Genomic DNA, 8,664 nt, shown 5'->3' on the forward strand with positions numbered 1-8,664 from the left:
AGGAAAAGCAATAGTAATATGTCAGAAAGTGGGGAATCCCTCTGTTCCCTTCTGCTGAGGATGCTTTTGTGTGTTCTCCTGTCCTGTCCAGCAATAGCATGAAGTTTAGCTCAGCACATCCCTTCGTTTCCTGGGAATCCAACAGTCGGTTGGGTATTACTTCAAACTGAGAGCTGTTGTTCAGCTGATCAGGCTTTCACTGAGGGCTCAGGTGGAGAGCTCTTGGCCTTCCTGCTTACAGGGAAAGCACTGGCCTGGGAGCTGTGCAGCTCATCTGGGACAGAGCTTTGTGCCACTCCCTGGGTGGGTGCGGGAGGTCAGCCTTGCTCTTTACCTTCCTCAGGAGCTGCATCCCGACGGCTGGCAGCTCTGGCAGGTGCTGTTGCTATGGGAACTGGCTCTGCTTTAAAACCATCCATGTGGCAGTGCAGGGATGGAGGCATCTGCAATCCTGACTGCTTAGGGGTGTACCATCCTCACACACTTCTGCTACCTACCACCTGCTTTTCTCCAGGTTCCCTGCACTTTGAGCTGCATTTTTGCCCCTTCCCCAGGCTCTTTGTCTGCCACATCTTCCCTGGCTCTGGATTCTTGCTGGTGGAACAGCTGGCCTCTCACATAGCATAAGAAATCATCAAATGCTAACCCAGAAAAAAGGGTCCAAATTCACAAGTAACTGGAAGTTTAATTGCTTAATAAGTACAATTTTGACATTGTGCTGTGCTGTGCGTAAAAGGCATATGTAGTAGTTCTTGTATATATTCAAGTATAGTTTTGACTCAAGCATCTGTGACCTGTGATCACATTATCAGTACTGTAAAACCCCAGATTACCAACCTTTGCTTCAGGTGAGCTAACTGAAGTGCATTTTGACTACAAGTAGAAGCTAACTTTGCTTGACTCACTTATTGCAAATCCTTGCATGTGTAGGATTCTATCAGCAGTGGAGCAGGTGTACTAACACAGCTGAAGTTACTACCGGCTGCGTGCTACCTTCCTCTTCTTCACATCAACATCTCTGTTTGATCAGTTACACCTGAGAAGAACTTAAGGTAGCATCAACAAAATGTCCGGGCTTTGCTTTCTCACCAGGAACAGGAGTCAGGGTAGCACCAGTGTTGACTGGCTCCTCTGTCATGCCCTGTTCTTGCTGGGACTCACACTGTTCTCCTGCCTGGGGAGTTGCACAGGCGTGAGGGAGCCCTACCAACTTTCTTCAAGTGGATCAATGTGGATTAACAATTTAGAATGGAGCAATCTCGAAAGGAGACTGAAAGTCAGTTTTCTTAAACCACAAGCATTTATTTCTTTTTTTGATTCAGCCCCCTTGACTGTGGCTGACTGTCTGGTATTTCTCTTGAGTTTTCACTGCTGGCTGCAGAGGCTGGTTTAATGGCATTCATTAATCATACAACAATGCATCTCTGCAGCACCAGAGCTTCGAATTCAAGTTACATTACTGATGGGCGTTGGCCCAGCTTCTCAGGTTGAGGGTGTTCTAAGGTCAAGTCAGATACTTCAGGCACTCTGCACATTTTGGGTGTAATGTAGGACACCCAGAATTTAGGGCAGCTGCTTGTTCAGGCACAGGAACAGACTTTCAGCTGAATGTGCTGAGTGCTCCAGGTCATGAGTCATTCTTTGGGCTGAGGCAACGGGAATTAAGCCACTGTCACACTTTGCAGATTTGAAAGGGATCTGAGAGCTGCAATCACTCCCCCAAGAATTGTCCTGATCTTTATCACTTATAACAGGTCTTCACAATGCCCAGGATCTCAAGTCTCCCGTGCCCACTGGCTAGTCTTCTGAAAGAGGATGATCTTCCTATGCACAGTTTGTGTTTTCCCTAGAAGAGTTTGTCAGGTTGTTACCAAGGCATCCAGTTTTTCCAGTGCTGAAGGATGCAAAGGCAGTATTGTCTTCTTTCACATGCCTTATGGATGCTGTGATGACCTGCAGGCACAGTCAGAAGCAACCTCCCAGTCTATCCTCCCCCTCCTAGCTGGACACAAAAGCAATTGCAGAGCCTGTGGCTAGAGTTTGTAGGAATGCACTAACAAATGGCCTTCAAGGGCTTCCTTAATCACCTTTCCTTAGCTCTTCTGTTGCCAAGATGTTATTCAAAGGAAAATGTCAAGGCCTGATCCCAGCCCACAGACCGCCAGTCAGACAGCTCAGTGCTAGACACTCCCAGATTTGCTTTAAGATCCTTGTTTCAAGGCCTTGGGTAAGCATTATGGTATGCATCATAGAACGGCAACACTGATATCTTTCATCTAGTGTGGGACTGCAGTTGTTTTTCTCACTTCTTAGGATGCAGCATCCTTTTTTGTTATCATAATCCTGTGCTTTACCACTGACAGAGTTTGACTTACCCCTGCTGCTCTTGCTTTGGGGAGGAGTCAGTTCCCTGTCAGGAAGGCTCCTGCACAAATTCCTAGAAAGTGGCATTTTACTAAGTGACCAGAATTTTGACACTGTCTTCAAGGCCCCTGATACAGCTGTGAAAGTGCACTAGTGCAGAAGCAGGTGAGATATGCCCTTTCACAGCTCCCATGTAGCCTCCAGCCTCACAGAGACCCTTAAGGAAGGTCCTTTATGAGAAAGACATCGGCTGTTTGTGCATTACATCATTCCCCTTGCACATATGCTCACAGATCATTTGGATTACCTCATTCTTCTCAGAATTTAGACTACGTTTCAGTAGCCAGGCCCTTGAATTTGCACATTAAGCAGCAAGACTCACTGAGCTGATTCTCTGGAGCCCCACTGATGTGATGTGTATGAGATCCATTCTGCCTTTCTCATGTCATCCACATACCCTGTTACTTTCCCCATCTGTGTCAGGCATAACGATTCAGCAAATAGATATGCTTCTTGTTGGCAGGTAGTCCAGGCATTTAGCTTGATAGCAACATTGAATATTATATGTCCTTTTATTTATTTTTCCTGAGTGCAAATTTGACTACAGGCTGTTCCATTGTCTGTTTAATATTTTGTCCAACCTTCTGGCTTCCTTCTAGAGAGGAGGCAGCCTGCAGGTGCTGCAAACACTTTTTGTTCTTTTATGACTAGAAGAAACTTCTCTATTCCTCTAAGGCTTTTAGTCTCACTTGATTCCAGCTCGCCCACCTGCCTGCTTTCTCTGGAGAACTGGCAGGTGAATATTTTCAATAATTTACTTTAGAACAGTTCTATCATCCTGCTATTTATTTCTACCATAAATTATGCCCAGAGGTTAGGAGGCTCTTATCTTCCCACTCACAAAGGAACTGAAAGAAAATTTTCTGCAGGGCACAGAGGCATCTTTGGGTGGTTTGTAAATATTTCCAGAGGCAGATATACTGAGGCGTGAAAAAGCTGTAGTCCCTACCGTGTTAGTATTGCCTGATATAACCTGCATCTTCTAGGTTATGCAACAGGGAGCAGTTGTGCTCACACAGTCCCCTCTTCCTACTGTGATTTACATCCAGTGTCTGCGAGATACACCTGCTAGTGCTTCAAAGCATGAAAAGGAAATAATAAAAAAAGGCCTTGAGAGATGATAGCTTACTCCTCACACAGTGGTTTGACTCATTAAAATCAGTGGAGCGATTTTCAGTGACTTCTCTGGGATTTGGATCAGACCCTAAAAGCACAAGCCCCAAGAGCTGGACTGCAGCCAACTAACTTAAGAAGAATTCCAAGCAAATGAGTTTTCATTTTTAATTCAGAAGCTAAATAAAATTGAACTGGAGTGCATTTGGATGAGATAGCTCCAAGAAAAATCCAGGGTACTGAAGGAAGTGATACTTCTGGTGTGTTTGCCTCTTCTAAGCCATACCCTAGGGGGCTAGTTGCTCCACAAAGCAGTATCAATTATCCAGCAATAGACACTACTGCTCTTATTATTACTATATGCCTAAATGCTCATTGTGGACCAGGACTCCAGCAAGCTGGACAATGGACAAGTATAGAGCAAACAGATGGTCCTCGCCTCCCAGAGCATCTCGGAATCTAGATTTACCATTTTATGCTCAAAGTTTGCTGATGGGTGTTGCACCACACAGAGTGGCATTGTTTTGTCCCTGTTGAAGTCAATTAGGATCTTAGCACCCCAGGGAGGCGATAGGGAGATTTCTGCCGCTTGCTTTGATAGAAGATATAAAACATAAGTCCTGGTTTTGCCACCCAAATTCCACTATGTTTTGTTAGAAAATGCCTGCAGAAGCTTATTCAGCATGAGGGTGAACTTGGTTGTGTCATACAGGCTTGTTTACAAAATGCAGCACTGCCCGCCAGAAGGTCAAACTGGTACCCTGTGCCAGCAGGTATAAAACAGAAATGGAGAATTAGCCTACACCATTTCAGTGCTTCATAAGTATGTGCTTTCCTCAGAAAAATGTCTTTTTCTGCATCTTCCTCTTTTTTTTTTTTTCTTTTTTTCCTCTTCTCAGCATGCCCTGATTTCCTGCCCTTTCCTCTGCTACCTCTTCTTTTCTGTCTTTTCTGATAGCATCACCTGGTCACCCTCTGTGGGTAACTCCTCTAGAGAACAGCAGATTTACAAAAATAACAGTTGTAAATCTCTCCCTGTAATTCACTTGGTTTGTGAGGTACAAAAATAGACTTAACTATTGAATTTTTGGGGGAGCTACTGTGCTCCTTGCATTCAGATGAGCTATACTTAAGTTCCACTGGACCCAGCCAGAAAAGGAAGCTCTAGAAATCCCATAAGAAAAGGTTGTCCTTGTTTTCAGCTTCCCGCATCAAAACCTCTGCCAGTGTGAGATAAAAAACCCAGTTGTGACCAAAGAAAGGAGAGGAGAGGGAAAGCAACTGAGAAACTTGAGGGCAGTCCTGGCTCTGCTCCAGCAGCTGGTGCGCTCATCTTTGACAGGTACAGGGAGAAATCGGACTGAAGAGGGGATCTCAAGCAAGCAAACAAACAAATCAACTAAATGAACAAACTGGGTGATAAAGTAGAGCTGAGAATCAGTAGCTAACGAACACATCTCTATCGCTGCACTGCTTTCTCCTGGGTGGAAGGGGAGTCAATTACCCACCTTCCAACAAGCTATTGATCAAGCTGCTGCCATGTATCGAATCGGAGCCCTGTCCGCCCTGCGTGTGGCTCTTTGATTTTCTCTCCCTCTGTAGCAGCACGTGGATGGAAGCCAGATGAGCTAGCACAGGACTATCGATCAATCTGCCTCCCTTCTCCTCCTCCTCTTCTTCACCCCAGTCACCATGACAACCACAGCTGCTGCAGCAGCAGCAGCACTGTTTACCTGGACCATTTATTTTCCTTCTCACTATCTTTCCCTTCCCCCCGCTGCTCTCACCTTGGCATGATATTGGCAAAGCACTCAGCAGTTGTAAAAGGGATGAGTTTTTATGACTCTGAGGAGGACAATGCAGTTCTTGACTCTACTTTATCACCCTGTTTGTTCATTTAGTTGATTTGTTTGTGAGGAATCATTGCCTATAAACAACAGATAGCTCAGTCAGCAACTAGGTCATGCTCCAGTCATGGAGGAGGACCTGTCATTTCAAAATACAGGTCTCCTTCATATGGTTTAAGTGTGCCTGTAGTAAGACCCACATTTTCTTCTTATATATTGCCCTAGAGTGGCAAACAGAGAACTTATTCCAGGTATGCCATCATTTATCAGCTGTTCATCTCACATGACCCCTGGGACAGTATAACATAAGCATTGGGTGCACTAGACTTTCTTTCAGGTCTTCAGCTGCCTTGTGACTTCTGTTGAGGGCACTGTGTCCAGCGGGGGCCAGCTGCTGTGGAAGGAGCAGTGGAGCAGGCCCAGTGTCACCTCCCAGTATGTTCACCATGGCTTCCAGCTGCATATGCTGAGCAGTCCAGTACCCAGCTCTGCCTGATTCTACAGCGCTTTCCATCATCCCTACAATCTGCCCAAATGCTGGCGCAGTCTTGTCCCATCTCTTTCTTCGTACTGCTTCCACTGCCTGAAATTGCCTTCCTGTTCCTCGGAAGGATGACAGTCATGCTACCAAGACCAAACAAGAGATAAATGAACAATGTTTAAAGAGTAGCCCATTTCCCCCCTTCTGAATATTTTATTTGTTGTGCCGAATCATCCATCTGCAGTTTCTCAGTGCAGGATTCTCTCCTGAACTGTAAGACAAAGAGGCTTTGTGCAGGGGTATGGAATATAAGATATACAAATAAAAGATATCTCTTAAAATGTAATACAGGTGTCCACCTTGTCTCAAAGGTCTTCCTGACTTCCTTTTAATTGAAATTCTTCACCCAAGTCTCACATTCCTGAATCTCTCCACAGTAAAGTCATCAAACCCTTCCAGAAGACTCCTAGTTTTCCTTATAATTCAACGTGATTGATACAGGATGTAAAAGATCACTTGATGTTATCAAGTACAGATTACCCCTTCTTGAAGCAGAAAGTTCCAAGATAAACTGTGGAATTTGCTACTGCATGATATTTAGAGAAGCAAACGCTATATTTTGAAGAGGAAACAGATGAAAGTTTCAACCCCCAATGCTGTAAGGCACAAGAAGACTGGGGTCAGTGATGAGTCCTGCTTCATCCTTCTATTTTGCCTATTCTAGAATAGTGCTATACTGGGAGTATTAACAGAGCCGTCATCCCTTCCTCTGAACAGTTTGGCAAGTCTCACTCCATCAGATATATTACCAAGCTCAATTAGCCAGGAGTGTCTCTTTATACAGCAGGAGCTCAGGCCCGAGCTTGGCTGGGAGATGGATTTGTTCAGAACAAGCAAGCCTTGGACAGACTCTGCAAAATGACACTGGGGTTGGGGGTCCAACCACCACAACACGTGAGGCCCTGGCCTCACTGGGGCACAATTAATTCAGAGCACCATGAGAAAGAAGGGTATGTTTGGCTGGCTGGAGAAGTGGTCTGATGTGACATGGCAGGAAGCATGATACTAATGCAAATTGTTAGTACTTATTAACTAATTAAATTGTTGTAATGCCCTTAAGGTACTTAACACTTTCCAGGCACAGAAGAGAGCCCAGTCCCTGCCCTCAGGAGTAGAAGATACAAAAAGGCAAGCACAGAGGAATGGTGAAAGAAAAACAAAGTAGAAGGGGTGTAATGAGAAGCAGCCCATGTTTTTGCAAAGAAAGGTTTATGTGATCACATGATTTTGGCAGGGGGAGCATGTATGACATGTCTGTCATGCATACATAATTTCTGATGCATTGGTCAACTCAAAGCAAATTGAATGGTTGAGGAGTTGGCTCAGAAATACTTAATTTCATTAAAATCAAAAGCCTAGAGAAAAGAAAGAGACGAGCCTTTTCTTGGGCTCAGAAGAACATTGCAATAGGAGTTCATATTTTTTCAGACTCCGGAAAATTTGCGTGGGCTGCATCTCTTAAAACCAGCCGGTTAGAAGGAAAGGTTTTAACTGGTGCTTGGAGTCAAAGACAAACCTGTGGGAAATCAGACTACCTTAGTTGCAGAGAGCTGATCGGGGTAGAGGTGCAGCTGCAAAAGGTGGAGCCAAAAGAGGTATGTATTGGAGAGATGGAATGAATGAGTGTGAGGAGACTGGCAGGGCTGGTGAGAGCTCACATTGTTAGTGGAGGACACAGGGAAAAACATACTGGAAAAGATGGATGAGCAGTTTTGTACAGGTGACTTTCATTATAACATGTTCCTTAAAGAGTGCTACGTAGGAAGTATTGGATAAAGTCAAGACAGGAACGAGACAATACAGTGTGCTGCAGAGATGAGCTTTGTAGCTCCATTTGCCGTGTACTGCAGGGAGGAGAGGTGTACATCAGACCTGGAGATGTGAATGTTATAAAGATGAGAGATGCAGAGCCCTTGATATGATGGCTATAGGAGAAAGATCTTGTGAATACTGAGTGTGAAGAAAAATTAAAGTCTGCTTGCAGATGGGATGGACAGAATAAGAAAGAATAAGGAATTGTAACGTTTAAGCCACACAGGGGCTGGCTGCGGAGTCTGTTAGAAGTAAAGGAGCAAGTGCAAAGGAAGATTAGGATTTAATTTTTATCCAGAATTTTAATTAATGGCAAGATGTGCAAGAGGGAGCATGCATTCATGATACCAAATGACAGTCTGACCCAGCCAAGCCCGTCTATTCCACAAAGCATTAGAGTTTCAGTAAACACTGAAGCGTTGCTCTGTTGTTTCATCAGACACGCCGCTCTGGTGTGTATCATATGATATGGCAGCCGTTCAGCCAGGCGGGGAGCAGCACAGCCTATAATTTCCTGGTCATATGTAACTGGGTGGGGAAGCGCCTGATCCTGAGGGTGAGTAATGCTGGAACCGCACCATGTGGCACCCTGCTCTTCGCTGTTCGAGGCATCGGAGGTGTTGCTCTTGCTATTCCGGCAGACATCGCCCAGGGCATCTGAATGTTCTGACGCTCCCGTACACATACAGCACCCTCCTGTAACCCGTTGCCCTGCGCCCCAGGTCACTTTCCCGCGTTCCCGGGGGTACCCGTTCGGCAGGCTGCGGGTCCGGGCGGGGCACACACCCGCCTCCCCTGGCAGGAGGGTCCCACCCTCCCCCTGCCCGAAGCCACGCACCGACTTCGGCGGCGGCACTGCCTCGGGAGTCGCTCCGGGATATTTTCGAGGGGGGGAGGCCGGCCCGGCCCGGGCAGCGCCCTTTGCCG

General features: G+C 45.8%; 1 long non-coding RNA gene across 1 annotated transcript; it reads right to left on the reverse strand.

Moving 5' to 3' along the window:
* Window positions 1–4,429: 4,429 nt before the first annotated feature.
* LOC113480721 lies at window positions 4,430–8,648 on the reverse strand. Its single transcript, XR_003398516.1, has 2 exons — window positions 8,576–8,648; window positions 4,430–6,008 (listed from the first exon to the last, which is right to left on the reverse strand). It is a non-coding gene; the product is annotated as an uncharacterized LOC113480721 (long non-coding RNA).
* Window positions 8,649–8,664: the final 16 nt, after the last annotated feature.

This window comes from Athene cunicularia, assembly GCF_003259725.1.
Source record: "Athene cunicularia isolate RWA chromosome 5 unlocalized genomic scaffold, athCun1 chr5_part1, whole genome shotgun sequence".
Classification (NCBI taxonomy): domain Eukaryota; kingdom Metazoa; phylum Chordata; class Aves; order Strigiformes; family Strigidae; genus Athene; species Athene cunicularia.